Consider the following 23,147-nt stretch of genomic DNA (forward strand, 5'->3'; position numbering starts at 1 on the left):
CTTATTTTGTAGACGATTTTTTGATTATTTATTTTCTTTCATCTTTTTCTCCTTATTTTGACCTTCGTTCTTTTTTTCTTTTTCTTTTTTCACTATTTCTAATTCGTTTTTAGAACTTCAAGAATTATATACCACTTTTCATTATTTTTAATGTTACAGGGTTGGTCTCTCTGCTGCTTCGTTTGTTTGGAGACCTGGATAGAAAGTCAAACATCCGTTCTTTTTTTTTTTTTTTTTTTTTCAAAGGAGTCACCACTTATCAAGGCCCGGAGGCCACGATCGAGGATAAGGATTAATGGGTATACATAAGTAGTGAATATTTTGTAAATTGAATTACTTAGGGGGATTGTTCATCAAGAACTTGTTTACGTTGGACTTGAAGATAATCAAATAGTAGTCAGCTGGAAAGCAGGCAAACGGAAGTTCTTGACGATAAGTCCGATAGATCATTGGTCATTTACGTGGCTCACTAACTGTCGGACTGAGATACGCCGCCTGGATATTACATAGGAGATCCATCCTTCCAGGCCTTGCCATCCGGCTTTCGAGAGAGGCAAGTTTACTGCTTGTTGCCTGAAGTGCCCTTGTCAGAAAATGCCGATGGGGATGTCCATGCAATTTTTGATAGGCTAGAGTGCCCCACCTATAGGGCTGCAAGATTGAACCTCCCAACTAGTGACCATGTGTCACATCTTGCTGTGGTGAGCAGCAAGTAAATATCTACCAGGCTCCATACTTTTTTTCTCATTCTTGCTCCTTTTTTTCTCAGTATATTTAACATGTTTCACTTTATCTCTTGATTATTTTTAGTTTTGTCTTTATGTCTGTCTCTTTCTTAGTGATGCTAGATCAGGCTGTCGGAAGATGCAGGCTCTCTAGCCTACAATACACAAAACAGTAATGTTAGTTTTTTTTTCAAGTTCCTTTTGCAAAATTCAATCATGTTCTGCAATGATTAAATCACCAATTTTCTTCTATAAAATAACCAAACTAAATACCACAAATATCTAGCTCTACTATTACATAAAGTCACTTTGTGTGTGTGCGAGTTCCGTCCTCATAGGTTCCGAAACGGCTGAGACTGCCTTTTGCAAATTTCACATAACGATACTTTATATTACTGGCAGTGTTCTTAGATATGTTTTGTGCGGAAATTCATCCGATAAGTATCTAAAATCGAACAAATCTGATCTTAAAAGTATTTTTTTCTCTTATAGATACAAATAAATTTTACAGGGGAATATTTTACGTTACATTGGTGTAATCTTGACCGGAGTAACGTAAAATATTCCCCAGTAAAATTTTCTTCTTTTTTTTCTCTATAAAAGAAAAACTTTTTAAGATCGTCAAGCCCAAATATCAGCTGACGTGATATTGTAAACAAATACAGACCAAATCTGATGAATGACATTATTATTATTATTATTATTATTATTATTATTATTTATTTTTTTTTTTTTTCTGAATTAGTCCATCGGGCAAATTATTCTTACTAATACATAATAATCAATAGAGGATAAATTCTATAATAATACATTCGCAATCTGCATAAATTACAAATATCACGTGTAAGCTTATTGTATGACCGGTCAACGCCAGGCATCAAGCGAGTCTGAAGATATAAAGAATTTAAAGTATGAAAACCTTTTTTCCAAAATTACAGGCTTTGTCATTAAATAACTCGAAAAAGGTTGATGTGCCATAAAATAAAACAACCAAACCAAACACTACTAATAAATATTTGGAGATATAAAGAATGGGAAACATAAAACCTTTTTTCCAAAATTACTAGATTCGGCACTAAATAATCTGAAAAAAAAGGGTTGATATGCCGTATACAAAATAGTCAAACTAAAAAACAACCAGACTTCTGTTTGTTCGATTCTCTTTTTTCATATTTTCATCCAATTCCGCTTTTTATTCCCTCTTTCCATTTCCTTCATTATCTTCTCCTTTCCTTTCTCGTCTTCTATTTAACCTACCCTCTTTCTATTTTCCAATTAACCTCTTCTTTCTTTTCCGCTCAATTCTTTTCATCCCATTCCATCCATTAAGCAGAACAGTCTCACTTTCTCTAAGAATGCCTGGCTCAATTTTTCATTCCTAAATGTCACAGATTAAAGACGATAAGCTTTAAATAAATATTTCTTTTGAAGCTTTCAGTAAATATTTGTTTGGGGTTAGATTTCAAAAAATTTGTTAAATTTGCCTGGCTGATTCATGATTTTTGTTGATAGGTGACAAACATTGGCAACTTGTGACAACCATAGCAATAGCATTTTGGATTTCTTTTTGTTATCATATATATATATATATATATATATATATATATATATATATATACATATATATATATATATATATACATATATATATATATATACATACACATTTATATATATATATGTATGTATATATACAGATATATATATATATGTATATATATATGTATATATACATATATATACATACATATATATATGCATATATATATGTATATATACATATATATATATATACATACATATATATGCATATATATATATGTATATATATATATGTTCCATCTTATTTTAGTCGAGTGAATATATATATATATATATATATATATATATATATATATATATATATATATATATATATATATATATATATTTGTAAAGAAATGAACCATAGCGGAAATTCAGTCGACTAAAATAAGATGGAAAACGGGGTAAGGAAAAAGAGGGAAAAAATGGGGGAATTTAATTGTAACAAATGTGCAATTCAGTAAAATAAATAAGTCGATTAATATATATATATATATATATATATATATATATATATATATATATATATATATATATATTCAAAGTAGAAATATATCCCAAAATTAACAATAATTGAATTTCAACAAGGATTGTTGATAGTGCTCAATCAAAGAGAGCAAATTATAAATATATATTTTTATTCTTTATGTAAATACAGTCATATATTGCTGCGATGTGCAGACCGTTTCAATCATATTTGATTTTATCAGGCAAGAAAATGCTTTACTTCATGCCAGTTATGGCATATTTTATCTCCTCAAAATTTGAAAAGGTCTGGAACCTTTTTAATTTTTGTAATTTAATTTTTATTGCCTGATGAAATCAAATATGATTGAAACGGTCTGCATATTTTTTATTTTTATTTTTTTTTTTATTCAATTTTCACCCCAAACAAGGCACAGTGCCACTTTGAAGCAGGGGGCTACTATTAGGGAATTAATTAGCGGGGTCATTATGAAGGGAGAAGAGTAGAAAGATTTTTTTTAACATTACACTTGAACTTCTGCATATCATTGCAGTTGGGAAAGCAGAATCCCGGAAGGGAGTTCCAAAGACCCGCAGTTCTGGGGAAGAAACTATTGGAGTAAAAGGCTTTCTTGCACCTAGGGATCTCCACTGTAAAGGGATGAGACTTAGTAGCTTGTCGGGTTTGTCGGGGGTAGTTACGTCGGGGAGGTACAAGTGTTTGCAGTTCGTCAGAGCATTCACCATTAAAGTATTTGTAGAACAGGCAGAGGGATGCAACATCTCGTCGATGGGACAGAGGTTGAAGCCCAGATGACAGTTCAGGACCTATCAGGTTTGCGACTCTTTTTTGAACCCTGTCCTGGAGCGAGAGACAAGCAGCAGATGCACCAGCCCAGATGTGACAACAGTACTCCATACATGGGCGAATGGTTGCCTTATAGAGGTATAGGATACTGGCAGGCGTAAGTAGTTTTCTAGCACGGTAGAGGGAGCCAACCTTCCTTGCAGCAGCCTTGGCAATGCTCTCAATGTATCTATTCCAGTTCATATTCCCTGTAAACGTTAGGCCGAGGAGTTTAAAAGAAGTACTTTCAGGCAATGTGTTCTTGGCCATTGCTATTGGTGGTAGAGAAGGTTTCTTGTAGTTATTGAAGGAAACAAGCTTAGTCTTAGCAGCATTGAATGAGACCAACCATTTTTGTCCCCATTCCACTACGGATTGGAGGTCATCCTCTAGTGTTTCTGCCATTTTCTTGGATATGTGTTCATTTGTTTTCCCCTCATATCTGTTATAGAGAGTGGTGTCATCGGCAAATATACCCATCTCCGAAACAATATTATCAGGGAGGTCGTTTATGAATATCAGGAACAATAGAGGTCCAAGGATAGACCCCTGAGGCACTCCCGCATTTATGTCATATTGTTTGGATGTACGTCCGTCGAGGACAACTTTGATTTTTCTATTACTTAAGAAGGATTTAATTACGTTATGAATTCTTCCAGTGATTCCATATGATCTAATTTTCCTTAGAAGACCATCGTGCCATACCCTGTCAAAAGCCTTAGATATATCAAGGGCCACCGCTCTACCCTCCCCTGTTTTATATCGTATGGTATTTACATACAGAATAAAAATAAGAAACAAGGAAAGAATATATATATATATATATATATATGTGTCTGTGTGTGTGTGTCCGTGTTTTAAACAAAGCAGCAACCTTCTAAGCAAATAACATGAATTGATTGCAAAATGTAGACACTTAAATAAATCCGTCTAAACTAAAAAAAAAAGCACACATACATAATCTCACAAAATTAAAACATAAATCAAATCAAATCATAACAGTAATAATATAAAAGATAATAAGAATTCTGATTTTTTTTTCGGATTATTTGGATTGTTTTCCTCTCATCTTAAGTACTATTTTTGAGTACGTTATCCACTACGTCACGGGTAGGCAAACACCTTTGGTGTAGTGGGTAAAATACTTGGTAAAATCAGGTTGTGAAGTTACTCTTTTGGGGGTCAAAGGTTCAATCTTCAGTGCGGCCGATATTCAAAATACATTTGGAAATTACTTAGGACTTCTATCCAGACATTGCTAAAACGAAATGGAAGCATACTAACTCCATAGACTAAATAAAGTTTTCCGTTGAAATTCCGTGCAGATTGCAGAGTTCAACAGATAGATTCCAGAGCTGATCAGATACACAGTTGAAGAAGGTCGAGGATTACATCGGCCGAAACTTTGTAAAAGTAACACTCAAGGTGAGCACAGTAGACCGAATAATCCAGATAATGTGCATAATTAGATAAAATTCAATAAACAAATGTTGAAGACCTAATAAATAATAAAAGAAAAGGATAATTATGAATATAAAATAATAAACGTAAACAAAGTAAACAAATAATAATTTTAATAAGGAAATTTATAAAAGATTTATTCAACTAAGCATTAAGAATTAAAAATGTAAGTTTTTCTGCTTTGACCACTGATCAAGGGGAGACTATTCTGTTGTAAAAATATGAAATCTAATTCATGGAGATTTAAGGCAACAGCAAAATATAATTTAAAAATACATTGATAGCAATATTATGACATTTCAAGAATTAAAGAAAAACACTATTAAATAAAGATAAGTTTTTTAGAAGAATCACAGAAGAACATTCGCTGGAATAAAACAATTGCCAGAAAAAGCAATTGCTGGTGAGTGACAAAGTGGAAGTATTTATAGGAAAAAAATTGATATAAAATATTTTGCCTTGGGTCATCTGAAGACCGCAAAGAGTGTTAAACCTTGTTATTCGTTTAAGCATATATTTCATGATTTTTAGGAAAGTATAAAATGTCATTCTCACAATTATGAAAGGAAAATTTATTTTCTTAATATTCATAATTAAAAGTAATACAAGAAAGTCAGCAAACCGGTTTCGCCCTCATTTGACAAGAGCTGCGTGGAGAAGTTTTAATTAAAGAAGTACACAAATGAAAGGAGTGGGGAGGGCTATTTAAAATAAAACCAGCGTTATTATCGTCTATATATATATATATATATATATATATATATATATATATATATATATATATATATATATATATATATGAAGGAGCATATTTTAGGTTTTAACGTGATTAGTCTCTAAGAAACATTCGCTCTGTTTATAGACGAAGGGTCGCATTAAATGAACGTAAACAATCTCCAAGATCTTTAAATGGTGTTTACGAGTGAGCATAACTTAAGATTGAAAATTACTAAATATACAAATTCATTATGCATGAATGGGTTTTAAGCAAATGATCTGTTATGGAGGATCCAGATTTATTATTAAGAACGTCCGTTCGTTTGCACGTTCCATTCTTAATTTTGCTAGGTATTACGCACACATTATATATATATAATTATAAAACTCAAATGACCTTGTAACGGGTGTTGTAACCCAACATCCAGTTTACAACTTTCGGTTGCACATGCGTACATAAACCTATAACAGATAAACACAAATCGCTACTTTTGCAGAATTTTACCTGCGCACGGAAATATTAACGTTATTTATTATTTAAATGTAATTCATTATTGAGATGAGTATTTTTTTTATTAATTCTTATTTTATTTTATTGCGGACTATTATCCTCATCTTTTTTCTTTGCTGTTTCACGACGTTTCGGCCAACTATTCTGGCCTTCGTCAGGTGGTAACCGCGACGGATAAGAACACTGAATCTCCTGACTGCATTCACTGCAACTACTGCCTTCCGTAGTTGTTGTCGTCACACCACATTTTGGCCAAGCTTTGGGTCTGGGTAGGATTGAAAACGCTATCTTCAGACAATTCTCACCTGGAAGCGTAGAGATTCAACGTCTCTATCAACTATGACATGGGCCCCGAAGGCCGATCAAGGTTGAATTTTTTGGTTTTATAAATTTATCTTTATTTATTATCTGATCTTCCATGGTCGGGTCCGTACCGAATGATATTTATTATTTAATTTGAATTCATTATTGAGATGAGTATTATGTATTAATTTTTATGTTATTTTATTGCGGACTATCATCCTCATCTTTTCCCTTGTTATAGAGTGGTGAGACAACAACAACTATGGAAGGCAGTAATTACAGTGGGTGCAGTCGGCAGATTCAAAGTTCCTATCTCGTCGCGGTTACCACCTGACGAAGGCCAGAGGAATAGTTGGCCGAAACATCGTGAAATAACAAAGAAAAAGATGAGGATAATATTCCATAATACAATAAAATAAAAATTAATATTTAGAAATTATTATTTATCATGGGAAGGGTGGGGATGTTTTGCAACTATTCTGTATTACAACTATACTGTCGCGATTTTCTTACAAATAAATCAACTCTGACGCGTTGACAACCATAAGAACAATTTACAACGGCGATTTCCCCACCGCCTTCCTTCTTTTGTTAAAAATTTATTCTCCATTTTTTAATACACCTTTCTTAAAAACATTCATACATTTTCTTCTACACTACCAACATAAATAAATAACCCCGAAAGTATGTTTTTTTTAATTACGTTACAAATAAATAATTAACACGACAATAAAACGTAGTTTTACTGTGTACGTTTTCAGCGTCCCAATTGTTTTTTTTTTTTTTTGCGTTTAAATTATCCAAATAAACAATTGTTAATACGTTCTGCTTTTTTTACATCGTTCATTTCCGCATTGTCTTAATTAGTTTTATTGACCTTATTATTTAAAAATAAATTAAATATTTGACCCAATCGGTCATATTTAAAATAAATGAAAAAAAGTTACATTTTATTTTCATCTTCTATTTAAAAAGCCATTCTTAATATGGAAAGAGTGTTTTAAACTATTCTGTACTTTCATCTAACAATTTCATTTAAAAAGATATATAAAAATTTGAATTTAACTTTAAGTATTATGGTATCTGTTCAGTACACATTTACCTAAAAGTATAGCAAACCACTTATAATTAAATGGCTGAAAGTTTTTTTTCCAAAAATAAACAATTACGAACAGAACGACTCGTAGAAATCTATCTATATTCTTTTTTCATTTTAATATACTTTCATAGAAACGAAGTGGCACTCTCATACATTAATTCCATAGCTAATATAACATACTGACACAACGGGTCACGGGTAGTCTAGTAATACATATATATATATATATATATATATATATATATATATATATATATATATATATATATATACAGTAGCAAGCCGCCTAGCGCTGCCCGGTCGTAAGATACGCTTACATATGGTATTTTAATTCATGCAAGTTACGTATTTTTTTATTATATAAAACCTAACATATAGCAGTGAGATCTAAACTATAAAAAATATATATGACGGTTGCCATCAGCTAGAATCGAAATGAAAACATGCCACTCTCCACCCTCATTCCTTAATCTCTAAACTGCGCCCATACGCACGCATATATATATATATATATATATATATATATATATATATATATATATATATATATATATACACACACACTAGCCGACAAAAATCTTAGACAGTTTAGTTTTTTTCAATTTCTCCAGAACATTCGGGGGGGATTACAACTAAACTCACACAGATTTAACATATCTCTTATGTTGATTTACTTTATTAATTACACTTCATTATAAACGACAGAAAAAAAGTTATGAGCATTTCAATGTTTTTCCGTCTACCTTAACTACTCATGATGTATAAACATCAAAACCATTTACGCTTATTTAATTTCACGAGACGAAACATTTGACATGCCGTATATATAGTAAACTGCAAATGCCACAAATAATTTTACGCATCCTTGATTTGCAAATTTATTTTATAATCAATCTCTAATAAAATAACATTCTGTAATACATAGTAATAATGTTGCATTATATTCTCTCTCTCTCTCTCTCTCTCTCTCTATATATATATATATATATATATATATATATATATATATATATATATATATATATACGTAGTTTAGTATTGCTTTTGTTGTCATAAGAACGTCCTCCCAGGAATTACCTCCTCCATTATTAAGATTACTAGGCTAGTTTTCTCACGTATCACACCTTTGTAGGAGGACAAAATGTAGTATTTGTTTTGTTGTCATGAAACTATTTCCGTGGGACTATCTTAATTTTTTTTTCGTGAGTAGGGGGGGATTAGTATATGTTATTTTGCCATGATACAATACTCCAGAGCATTACCTTCTCCTTCTATGAGGCAAATCCTCCGGGTATTAACTCCTCTTTTGGGTGACGGCGGACAATATAATATATTTTCGTTCCGCATGATACTATCTTTCCATGATTATTTGGAGGGGATGATAGTGTACTATCTGTTTTGTTCTCATTATGTCATCTTTCTAGTTATTGTCTCCTTTATTTATGGTTTTGTTTCAATCACAATATCCTCTAATTATCCAACACTTACTCAATTTTTAATGTACAGCAGGGTTAAGTTTTCAGAACATCAAAGGTAAGCGATATTGCAACTGGTCTGTATTAGATGGGTTATGATTTGAACATACGATGTACTGTATCTGGGATGACGGCGAATTCATCCGACAATTAAAACAGTATACTCTTTTCGATGCATTTAGCAAATACGTCAATATAACCTGCTAATCCATACATGTGTTGATACAATAGAACAAAGGCTATCGCCAACTTGAAAGTTCTGTTCTCGACCATGTGGGGAATCTCTACAGAAAAAATATGCAATTGTTTTGTTTTTTTGTTTTTTTCGTTCCCAATTTTGGTTACAGATTATCGCTTGGACAAGGTCGAGTTCACTTTTAGCATGTACCCGAAATAAAGGTCCTTTTTTTTTGTTTCAATCGTCGACGTAAAAAAGCTATTCGGTTAATAATTCTAAATGATATTTCGACAATTCAGATGATGAATATACGAAGCACCAAACATTAAAATATTGGCACCAATTCAACTCTGTAAAACCATTAACTTCCACAGAAATTCATTTATTCTAGTCTGTTTCACTTTCATATCTAAGCTTTGAAGCAAGTGACACATTCTACTTCTGCGTAGTTTTCCTTACTTTGATGTAATTCAACGACTTCCCAATCCTGAGCCTAGCGCCAACCGCTCATACCATTAAAAAACTCGATTTCTAAACATATACTTGTCAACTTTGTGGCTAGATCAGTGTTTATTTACATCTTGCCAAAAATGTTAGATACATATTATATATGCATTAAAACCAGTTGAGCGGAATCTGTGATTTGTTTTCACTTTTAATTTATTTCGCCAATATATATTACACCTACCCCTTCATCTATCTCTCTCTTTCTGTTATTTTCCTGAATTTAGTCGTTATCGAAATCTGTAATCTATAAATCTCGTCAGTCCATTAAAACATACCTGCTATGCTAACCGTAACAAAAAAACAAGTTGCCATTAGAGACAATCGATTGAACTTTCACTTGTTATATTTACTATATTATATATAACTTCACACATACACACATAAATATAATGTTAACGATTAAGCCCAATGCAAAACACGTTATAAATAAGAAAGAGAGCACTATCAAGGGATCAATAAAAAAATTTATATTTAAACTAGCAGGATGAACCGACGTTGCCCGGGATTGAATTAATATCGACAAATATTTCACACTTCCAATACTTTTATTATCATCGGAAGTAGTGACATTATCCATTTTTCAATCAAATCGATTGATTGGCTGCTATAGTCAAAGACCCAGAAAGATGCACTGGAATGAAGCTTACATGCCACCCCACAATGACAGTCTACAATACATTGTAGTCTACATTACATTGTGGAAACCTACTGTTGATTTTATAAAATTATATATTATATAACGACTTCAATTAAAGTTTAAACTGTAAAAGTCAAGTATCATGGATCAATTCTGTTCTAAATAGAAATATTCATTTTAAACACGATCCTGTCTCATCAAAGAAACTACTGTTGATTTTATGCGCCGGTGTCTTCTGCTTGTACAGTGATAAAAGCTTCCCAGGTGCATTTGTGATGTTAGACTGTATCAGGGTGTTAACTTTAGTCAAAATTGGACCGTTCCTTCTTTAATCAGATTTTTTCGATTATAAATTTTTGATTCTTATTGGAAGCATTCCGATAAAAAACTTATCTAAGAACACTCCCAGACACATAAGTACATTTGTGTGAAATTTTTTTTTAAAAGTCGGTCCAGCCGTTTCGAAATCAAAAGGGAACGAAGTCAAACATGTAAGCAGAGATATTTTTACAACAGTATGCTCAGGTATGTATACTACCTCAGGGAGCTGAACTCCCCTGTCTTGCACAATTTCAAATCAACATGGGGCAAAATGTAGAACGCCATTTTTTTAGGAGGGGGGGAGTTGGATTTTCCACACATCAAAAACTCGACATTGTGCCTTATTCTGAAGTCATTGAGAATAATAACAAGACTTCAACTAGGAAAAAATAATGTTGCCTCTCAAACTTTCTCATTTTAAAGGCATTTTTTTTTTCTAGGCTGTGGTTTGTCTTTAATGAAATATAAATATTAACAAAACTGATGAAGTACTTCTCACGCTTTGTTCCATTTTGTGCTCTAACGCTTTATGTCTGGCATTCAATGAAATAACTAGGCTGGCTCTTCGCCAACGGGTCAGGGAACTATTGGCCCGTATCTGCACGGTGCCTCAATAGGCACTTAATTGCTGGACAAATGCACACGGTTTTCTCGGCAACTTTGATTTAACTTGGTAACCTTTCAGGAAAATCTCTCCAGAAACTCTTGGCAGGAAAAAAATAGATTTCGCATATCTTTTTACATTAAAAAAAAAAAAATAGATGCGTTTGGGGGGGGGGTCTCGAATCTCAGTTGCGCTTATCTTTGGGTTTAATTTACTTGTATATGTACACCAGCACGAACTATTTTCACACCAAAATAAGTAGACATGTTGTTTAAATATTTCTTTATTATTGTGCCGATCTGGATCTCTCTTTTTAATAATTTCAAATTTTAATGTGATATATATATTTGTCAAAACATTGTTAATTCACTGCCTGCATAGCAGCAGCCGTATAGCGCAACGGTTAGAAGCTCTGTTTGGGCGATCGGGTTTCTATCCTGGCTTGAGGTAGGTGCTTGTCTAGCCGTACTGATGAGCTGTGAAACAGCGAAACAGCACTGTATGTGGATGACTATATATATAATTAAATAATCATTCTTTATATCTACAGACACTAGCGTTTCATGATTACGCAGTCATAAGTGTAGGGTTACAATTCCCGCCAGTCATGAGATTCAAACCCAGCCTGGAAGTTACCTTTTGATCCATTTGCTAGGCTTCTATGTCATGCCAACGAAACAATTGCCACAGGAAGTACGAGAATGAAGAACTATCAAACGCCGAATTCGGGCGAATACATTTTAACAATCTAGAGTGTTCGCACAAGCCAAAGTCATGAACATTGCATAGACGCTAGTTGACTGCCTTTTTGTGATTATTTCGCAGAGAGTGCTTATCTGTAAGTATTTTTAAAGAGGCTTGATAATTATAATTAAATGATAATTATTTTCTTATACATACAGGCACTTGTGTTTCATGCTTACGTAATCATTACGCATATATCTTTCATTTAACTTGTATTTTTATCTAGAACCTCCATACGAAATCTTGGAAATATGTCTTCCATCTTTTTCAAATCAAATATAGCGACGTAATCCGTTTTCTCCACGCCTGTTTTTAATTCATTTCTTTTTTTTGTTTTGGAATGCCTATAAACACTACAGTAAGTGTTTTTCTTTTAATTTATAATTTTGCGAACCTTAAATATCTCCATTTTCTTTTATCTACATTTTTCTTCTCCAAACCTATTTTAGTTCCATATAAAAACAAATTTTCCAACACTTTCTGAGGAATATATATTTGTCTCTGAAGAGTTGTTTAGTGGTTTCCTGCTATTCAACGAAATGCGTGTAAGCCGTAATTCATAAAAAATGAATAAAAAATTAGAAGTGAATGAAATACATTTTCAGGTTTTAGAATGATAAATAATTATATATATATATATATTGGGATTTATGTAGTCATAAATGTGTTATAGATGATTTTATCAATATCGGTACTGACGGTTTCAAATTCAAACAAACGGACCCATAATTGGTCTTCTTTACCAGACATTCTTCAGCCTCCGTTTATGCCTGTTTCCTCAAAAAACAATGTTGTTCTAATATTATTAAAGTAAAGAGATGCATTGCTTTGTTATGCAAGAAGAAAATCTTAATATATATGTCACAAAATTGTCGAATAAAATTAAAGTAGAATGAATAGTAGTTGCGACCCAATGAGTTGCGAACTGTGAGAGTTATTTCCCCTTTAAGCTGTTTCTAGTTTAATTTTCATAGACGAAAATTAATGCATTTTATGCTTTCATAATTCCATGTGATCCACATTCTGGAAAATGGTAAGAATTTAGGATATTCGGTATTTTACAGTATGTGACAAACCCCTCCGCCGATATTTTTTCAACCTGGCAATGCTGGGTATATACAGCTATTAATAAATCAACACACACACACACACACACACACACACACACACGTTGGGATGATTAATCGGAATCGGAAAAATTTGTGACTATTTTCCGACGCCAAAAACGATGCCTTTAATTATCTTTCTTTTATTTGATTTTGTTTTAAAACAAAACCTTCCACAACTGGTAGTAACAACAAAATAATTAAAAATTTTATTGGTTTTAAACTGCTTGTAAAACTTAAATCGGTAGATCATTTTCACATTTGAGAAAATATCTGCACATTTAACATGTGTTTGTACGATAATCGGGGAAAAATAACAATTTTATAGTTAAATAGTTAGAGATTTATAAAGTATCAGAATCGGAATCAGTAATTGTATTGGAATTGGAAAAAATATTGGAATCGTCTGTTCATTAATTATTATCTAGGTAGTTAAATATTTAAAGATTTATAAAGAATTGGAATCGGTACTTATATCGGAACCGAGAATAATATTGTAATCGTCACATCACACACACATATATATATATATATATATATATATATATATATATATATATATATATATTTGTGATGTTCTAAGCTGTTTCTAGTTTAATTTTCATGGAGGAAAATTGATGCATTTTATGCTTTCATAATTCCATGTGATGCACTTTCTGGAAAATCGTAAGAATTTAGGATATTTGGTATTTTACAGTATGTTACTAACCCCTCCGCCGATATTTTTTCAACCTGGCAATGCTGGGCATATACAGCTTTTAATAAATCAACAAAATGATCGTTTAACTTACTAATTCATGCTGTGTGTACTGGACAAATTTCATTTTCAGTTATGTTAGAATATTCCGTAGAAACCATAACTAAAATTCACAATCCTATCTGCAATCTAACCATATTTGGTACAATGTCTTACTTGTCCACCAAGTTTCAGTCATTAATATCCAACAGTCTTTATTTTTTATTCATTTAATGGTAAAATGGTACTTCAATGATGAGTAGTAAGTGTGATCCTAAATGGGTTTTACACTTACCGGACCTAAAACACGAAAATTTTTATTTGTAAGGTTATCTCAAGAATGATGTCCATCAAAACAATTCAGGCTATTTTTGAGCTGGAAATGGTCATCATCAAAAATAAGGAAAGTCTCAAGGAAATTTGTTGATTTGTTCTTTTTGTTTTACGACATATCAATCCTTTTCCGGTTATTTAATGCCGACTCCAGTGATTTTTCAGAATTGTTTTTTTAATAGAATATTTTTTTTTCAAGTCGGTTTCTATTTAACCTATAGTTGGGACACTAACAGGTACTACCCCTCCGAGTCAGAGTGGACCTGGGAGACATGGCAATTAAAAGCTAGCTTCACACTCCCCAAAGCCCGCAACCTTGAGCCTAACCATCGGATATAGTTCAAGGTCATATTCAGGACTCCCAAGAGAGGACTCGGCAAAGGCACTTTTGCACACTACATTCAGGTTTTCTTGTCCTTGAATAACAATAGTGGTTAGGCATTCATATTTTAGGATTTTTTTTACTCTTATTAGCTACTCTATATTTGTTACCTGAATTTTGAATGATCCCTTACACCTACACTTTCTTTTGATGTGGTGTTTTGATTGGTTGTATCCAACAGTTGTTTTTAGCTTAACAAAATAACATTTCAGTAGAATGGCCTGATTGTTAACTTGCTTTCATTATTATTAGTAGTATTATTTTGTTGTTGTTATTGTTTCTATTATTATTATTGTTGTTGTGGTTGTTATTGTTTCTATTATTATTACTATTATTGGTGTTGTTATTGTTTCTATTATTATTATTATTGTTGTTGTTTCTATTATTATTGTTGTTGTTATTGTTTATATTATTATTGTTGTTATTGTTTTTTCTATTATTATTATCGTTGTTGTTGTTTCTATTATTATTATTATTATTATTGTTGTTATTGTTTCTATTAATATTGCTGTTGCTATTGTTTCTATTGTTATTATTATTGTTATAGTTTCTATTATTATTATTGTTGTTGTTATTGTTTCTATTTATACTGTTATTTTTGCTGTTATTGTTTGTATTATTATTGTTGTTGTTGTTTCTATTATTATTATTATTATTATTGTTGTTATTGTTTCTATTATTATTATTATTGTTGTTATTGTTTCTATTATTATTGTTGTTGTTATTGTTTCTATTATTATTATTGTTGTTATTGTTTCTATTATTATTATTGTTGTTATTGTTTCTATTCTTAGTATTGTTGTTGTTATTGTTTCTATTATTATTATTATTATTGTTGTTGTTGTTTCTATTATTATTGTTGTTGTTATAGTCTTTATTATTATTGTTGTTGTTTTTGTTTCTATTTTTATTATAGTTGTTGTTGTTTCTGTTATTATTATTATTATTATTGTAGTTATTTTTTCTGTTATTATTATTGTTGTTATTGTTTCTGTTATAATAATTGTTGTTGTTGTTATTTATTCTATTATTATTATCATTATTATTGTTATTGTTTTTATTATTATTGTTGTTGTTAGTGTTTCTATTATTATTGTTGTTGTTGTTGTTTCTAATATAATTGCTGTTTTGTTGTTATTGTTCCTATTATTATTATTTTCGTTGTTATTTTTCTATTATTATTGATGTTTTTATTGTTTCTACTATGATTAATATGTTTGTTATTGTTTCTATTATTATTGTTGTTGTTGTTATAGTTTCTATTATCTTTATTATTATTATTGTTATTTCATTTCAAGTATTATTATTTTTGTTGTTGTTTCTATTATTACTGTTATTGTTGTTCTTGTTTGTATTATTATTATTGTCGTTGTTATTGTTTCTAGTATTATTATCGTTATTTTGTAGATATTTTTTCTATTATTATTATTATTGCTGTTGTTATAGTTTCTATTATTATTGTTGCTGTTGTTGTTATTGTTTCTAGTATTTTTATTATTGTTATAGTTTCTGTTATTATTATTATTATTGTTGTTGTTGTTTCTATTATTATTATTATTATTGTTGTTATTGTTGTTATTGTTTCTATTATTATTATTGTTGTTGTTGTTATAGTTTCTATTATTATTATTGTTATTGTTTCTTTTATTATTATTATTGTTGTTATTGTTTCTATTATTATTATCGTTGTTGTTGTTGTTATTGTTTCTATTATTATTAATGTTTTTGTTGTTATTGTTTCTATTATTGTTATTGTTGTTAATGTAATTGTTTCTATTATTATTATTATTTTTGTTGTTGTTGTTTCTCTTATTATTATTGTCGTTGTCATTGTTTCTATTATTAATATTGTTGTTGTTATTGAGTCTAGTATTATTATTGTTGGTTTTGAGTTTATTATTAATACTGTTGTTGTTATTGTTTCTATTATTATTGTTGTTGTTATTGTTTCTATTATTATTATTATAATTGTTGTTATTGTTTCTATTAATAATATTGTTGTTGTTATTGTTTCTAATATTATTATTGTTGTTATTGTTTCTATTATTATTATTGTTGTTATTGTTTCTATTATTATCGTTGTTGTTATTCTTTCTATTATTATTATTATTGTTGTTATTGTTTCTATTATTAATATTGTTGTTGTCATTGTTTCCATTACTATTGTTGTTGTTGTTATTGTTTCTATTATTATTGTTGCTTTTGTTATTGTTTCTATTATTGTTATTGTTGTTATTGTTTCTTATATTATTATTATTGTTGTTGTCATTGATTCTATTATTATTATTATTGTTGTGGCTATTGTTTCTATTATTATTATTGTTGTTGTTGTTGTTATTGTTTTTATTATTATTGTTGTTATTGTTTATATTATTATTATTGTTGTTGGTATTGTTTCTATCATTATTCTTGTGATTGGTATTGTTTCTATTATTATTATTGTTGTTATTTTTCTATTATGATTACTAATATTGTTGTTGTTATTGTTTCTATTATTATTGTTGTTGTTGTTGTTGTTATTGTTTCTATTATTATTGTTGTTGTTATTGTTTCTATTATTATTGTTGTTATTGTTTTTTCTATTATTATTATCGTTGTTGTTGTTTCTATTATTATTATTATTGTTATTGTTTCTATTAATATTGCTGTTGCTATTGTTTCTATTGTTATTATTATTGTTGTTGTTGCTTCTATTATTAATATTGTTGTTTTTATTGTTTCTATTATTACTGTTGTTATTTTTGCTGTTATTGTTTGTATTATTATTGTTGTTGTTGTTGTTGTTTCTATTATTATTGTTGTTGTTTCTATTATTATTGTCGTTGTTTCTATTATTATTGTTATTGTTTCTATTATTATTATTGTTGTTGTTATTGTTTCTATTATTATTATTATTATTGTTGTTGTTTCTATTATTATTGTTGTTGTTATAGTCTATTATTATTGTTGTTGTTGTTTTTGTTTCTATTATTATTGTCGTAGTTATTGTTTCTATTTTTATTATAATTGTTGTTGTTTCTATTATTAATATTATTATTATTATTGTAGTTATTTTTTCTGTTATTATTGTTTCTATTATTATTATTGTTGTTGTTGTTGTTTCTATAATTATTGTTGTTGTTGTTTCTATTATTATTGTTGTTGTTGTGTTTCTATTATTATTATTATTATTGTTGTTGTTTATATTATTATTGTTATTAGTAGTAGTAGTGTTAGTATTATTTTTATTAATATTATTACCTTTTAATGCATTTCCTCTTTTGCTTGACTTTAGATTAACGTTTTTAGAGGCATAGAATTTCCATAACAAAAAAAAAAACATCCTCGGACAAGCTGCATCTATTCTTTCCTTTACAGTACCGATTTTCAGATACTTACAAAAGCCTTGGTTCTTTCCAAAAGCCTAGGTCTTTTTCCTAATGGCAAAATGACATTTTAAAACATTAAGCAGCCATTGCAATCAGTCACACAATTTTTGACCCAATGTCTGCTTACTTTTCTTTTTAAAACAATCGTAATTCTCTTGATTTATGTTTCTTTTCTAATGATTATGTAAAACACTTTTCACTCCAGTCTCATTTAATCATTTTAATTATTATAGCTTCGTAAAACGGCTTAAAACATTTGCTTTGTTGCGTGCGAGTTTTCCATGACTTCTTAGAGATAATGGCTTTTATTTTCTAATTGATGTTTCGCGATCCATCAGAATATTTATTGACTTTTAACAGTTTTGTTACGCTCAGTGAGGCCATCCTTCTAGGCGTTATTACTTCTCTTATAAATGTGATACTTGCAAAACAATATTTTAGAACACAAAGTGAATATACTTCCATGGAGTTAAGGGGGGGAGTATGAGTTTCTTATTTCCAATTGCACATTATATATATATATATATATATATATATATATATATATATATATATTCAAGAAAATATTAAATGCTACGGGGACACCTTGCTTTATGATTCTTCTTTTTTTTTTAATTTTTCGATTTTCCGTATAATAAAAGTTCCATAATTGTTGATATCACGAGCGTTTTCGATTCGTCCACGAATCATCTTCAGGTGTTGAAGTAAAAGTCCGAAGGAGCGAAAATGGGAATTAAAAGTGAAAACTAAAATATACAGTAAACAGCATTAGGTGATGCTAAGTTAAAATATATAGAGTCGATAAAAAGTCAATTAAAATTATAACTCGATTATAAATTCGAGTATTACAATCAGCAAGTTCGTGGACACCGTAAATAAAGTCCGCCTACTACGAGCTATTCGTAGACGAATCGAAAGCGCTCGAGACAGCAACAATTATGAAACTTTTAATAATATTTTTGATCTTGATATAAAAAAGATTATACGGAAAATCGAAAAATTAATAAAAGGAATCATAAAGCAAAGTGCATTTAAATAATATTTGCTTGAATAAAAAAAAAATGCTGCCTAAATATACCTATATACAGGGTGTCCACAAAGTCTGGCTGCATAATCTACAGGGTACCCACAAAGTCTGGCTACATAATCTACAGGGTACCCACAAAGTCTGGCTGCATAATCTACAGGGTACCCACAACGTCTGGCTGCATAATCTACAGGGTACCCACAAAGTCTGGCTGCATAATCTACAGGGTGTCCACAAAGTTTGGCTACATAATCTACAGGGTACCCACAAAGTCTGGCTGCATAATCTACAGGGTACCCACAAAGTCTGGCTGCATAATCTACAGGGTACCCACAACGTCTGGCTGCATAATCTACAGGGTACCCACAACGTCTGGCTGCATAATCTACATGGTACCCACAAAGTATGGCTACATAATCTACAGGGTGTCCACAAAGTTTGGCTACATAATTCAGCCAGATTTTGTGGACACCCTGCATGTGTGTGTGTGTTCCGCTTATAATTTGTTAAATTTACTTTAATCGAAACTCTCAGAAAGCAATCCCTCTCACTTCCTTGGGCTAATACTTGATCTCTATCTGAGATAAATATATATTCGAAGATTTCATTAAAGTTCCCGTTTACCTCTCAAATCATGAGTTATTAAAGAAGTTGAGAACATAATTTTCCTCTCCCCAATTGACCAGTTAAATATACTATAGAACATCATTTTTGTGGTCTCTTGGTCTTACAGGAGTCCAGAACAAAAATTCATCTAGCATGGTGGCTTATCCAGCTTCGTGCTGTTACTTAAGGAAACATCACTTGGAGAATGTTTAAAAGTCAGTGTGGATTTGGTATATCAACGACATCTTATTTGGGCTGCAAATATTATGTGATTTTGAACATTTAGTCAGGGGTTACTTGTAGGAAAATATATCCTCATGCCAGGTTGTCCTAACGAACTCTTGTACAGAAAGACTTCACGCATTCGAGGATAATGTCTAGTAGGCACTGAAGTTCTCATCAGTAAGCATTCAATCATGTGTGTATGTGTTTGTATGCGCTTAACACAAGCTACAAAGAAATGTTTCTATTTGAGTGCCAAAAGGACTTCATTGCACAGTTAACCCGATCAACAACTTCTTGAAGCATAACAAACGTTTCTGTGTTGCTTACTTAAAAAATCTTCAAATCCAGTGTCAACAAATACTTATGGTAAAATTGTAGTGTGCATGATTAGCGTGGGTGTTATCTATAATATAAATCTCACTTGTCTGTTTAAGTGTATGTATGTATGTATGTCTGCCTAAACCTTTCGACAGAAGCGACAGATTTTAATGAGATCGGTATCGTTTTGGAGCACGACCCTTTGAACGTCAAATATCGACAAATTGGCTAAAAACAATAATTCCTTCATCCTCAACTGTGCACTTATTTACAAGGGGGGTCGCTTTTTCACCATATATTTTCGTTGTTTTGTTTTACTGCATCTCAACCCTTTTCAGATTATTTCCAATCATTTAGGAAAAAGTTTTTATGCTTCAAGTTCTTTATATCTTCAAATATTTATTCATGGTGTTTGATTTAGTTGTTTGTTTGGAGTAGTAATTGTTTTTGTCTTTGACTTTGCAGAACATGATTGAATTTTGTAAAGAGAAAGAAAAAAAATAAGATCAATGTTTGGTGCATTTTAAATCAGGAAGTCGAAATCTTCAGACAGCCTGATCTGGTAGCACCAGGGAAGAAAGCTGAAATATATCTTTATAATTTAGTGACAGTACAATGGTTAATGCTAATTATAGCAAACAGCATAATCTTCTTTTCCTCCTGTTCTTCAACCTGACATGTTAATCCAAATGAATCTGTCAGTGCGAGTTCTTCTGGCATTATGATGAGTCTGAAATAATAAAGGTGCCAAAATTTAGCGTTTCTCGATTCTCTTTCCCACAGCTAAAAACAATATGTTTCTTTTTTTTTTTTTTGGTACCATTACCAAAATGTCTCATCATCTCTTCGGTTTCGCTTCTTGTTAGTTGTTGCTTCAACATCTTTTTCTTCTTCCATTGCAATCACTTCTCGTTTAGATTTCTTGGATCATTCTTTGTATCTCTTCAGATCGGGTTCACCTCTTCTCTCGGGGTGATTTCAGAAGTGCCTACAGGCATCCCTCGTTTTCTTCATCATCGTGGGTGATGGTCGCGGAGTCTTTTCGTTGTTGTTTTGTTTTTGTTCAGCATGCCTTCCTTCAAGTGGATGCCAGTCAGTCCCACCCTTATGGATGCTTTTTTGATGTAGAGATCTGGCGTCTTCACAGCTGTACACATCCTTAGGTTCTTCCGCCAGGTGGCAGCACCGTCTATCAAAGATTCTTGCGAGTTAGTTATTCATTCCTTCTTCATTTTATTGTTCTTTTCCTTAGTGAGTTGCCCCTTTAACTTCTATCATTTTCTGTTCTTCATATTTCACTTTTCTTTGTTGTCAAAATATTTAAAACTAGCAGGACCTGTGGAAATTCCATAGAATGAGAAATATATTTAATCGACAAATGTTTTGATAAAATCTGATATTTTTCTGGATAGCGCAAAAAATTAGTTTTTTGGACAGAAAAAACAATAAAACGTAGCAAATATGAGTTTATTAAAATTTCTATGAAAATAGTGTCCATTGTATTTTAAATATAGAACTGACGCAATGAAATAAATTAATAAGTCTAAACAAATACTCAAAAAGTACAATTGTGTTACATAGTTCAATGCAAATAATAAAATCACATTGTTCAGTCCAGCACCTCTTGACAGATAATGTTTCTTTTATCCGTTCCTTTTCAATCTTCCCTTTTTTTATGTAACGTTTCACTAATTCCTTTCTTTCTTGAATAACCGCTACACATTCAAATTACTATGAGTTTCTTTTCTCACACCATTACAACAATGATCATAAATTATTATAATAATATTGGAAAACGTGGCTAAATCAAAAGGAGGTTACTATCATATCCTTGTTCAGTGTTGCCAGATTGACCTATGATAAAGCCAAATCTCATGAATTTGGCCTTTTTTGAAGCAGTTTGGCTATCAAAAATTGTATCTGGCCATTTTCAAACGCGTATAGACTAAATAAGGAAGGGATAAGCAGAATGTTATATCGATAACTATCTTTCGAGTTGCACTTTCCATGAGTTTGCTACATACGATTCTAGTTTGAATTGTCAGCCTTAATCTTGTGGTGTGTCCACCCTAAGGATAATAATAAACTCTTCCACTTACTATAAAGGAGCGAGAAAATATGTTTCTCGGTGTTAGCATGCAAGTTGTGCAAAAATCATGCATACTTGGCAGTCGGACTGACGTATATCAATACTCTTTATTTGTTGTAATTACTTTTCTGCTCAATATATTTATTTCTGCTAATTACCGGGTTGTTTCTTTTTTCAAACCCTTATGATGCCACAGTACTTAATTAGTACACTTTTCACATAATTTTTTTCTGTTTATGGCAAATATGGAATCGTATGTTTGAAAATAACACAATATGCCATAAAAGTAGAAATAAATTGAACATTTAAATGATTACACCTTACTTTCAGAATAAAAACTCAATAGAACCTCTGGGATATATATATATATATATATATATATATATATATATATATATATATATATATATATATTATTTATACAAACATTATTGGCTACATATGTGCATACACGTTTATCAGTTGTGATTTTATTCCAAGTTCAGCATTCTTGGGTCGTATTAAGTCTAAATAATACGGCCTAAGGAAGCTGGACTGAAAATAAGTTCAGAGTTGAAACATGTACGCATATTTGTAGCCAATATAGTTTATATATATATATATATATATATATATATATAAAGGCATTGTACTATTTCTGCAATTGAGCACTATTTTACAAACACTGTATTTTCATTGGATTTAATATATAAGAAACAGCAATTATACAAGCACTATATATATATATATATATATATATATATATATATATATATATATATATATATATATATATATAT

The sequence above is a fragment of the Euprymna scolopes genome, chromosome 9 (assembly GCF_053919585.1).
Source record: "Euprymna scolopes isolate OS-2025 chromosome 9, ASM5391958v1, whole genome shotgun sequence".
NCBI classification, from domain to species: Eukaryota; Metazoa; Mollusca; class Cephalopoda; order Sepiida; family Sepiolidae; genus Euprymna; species Euprymna scolopes.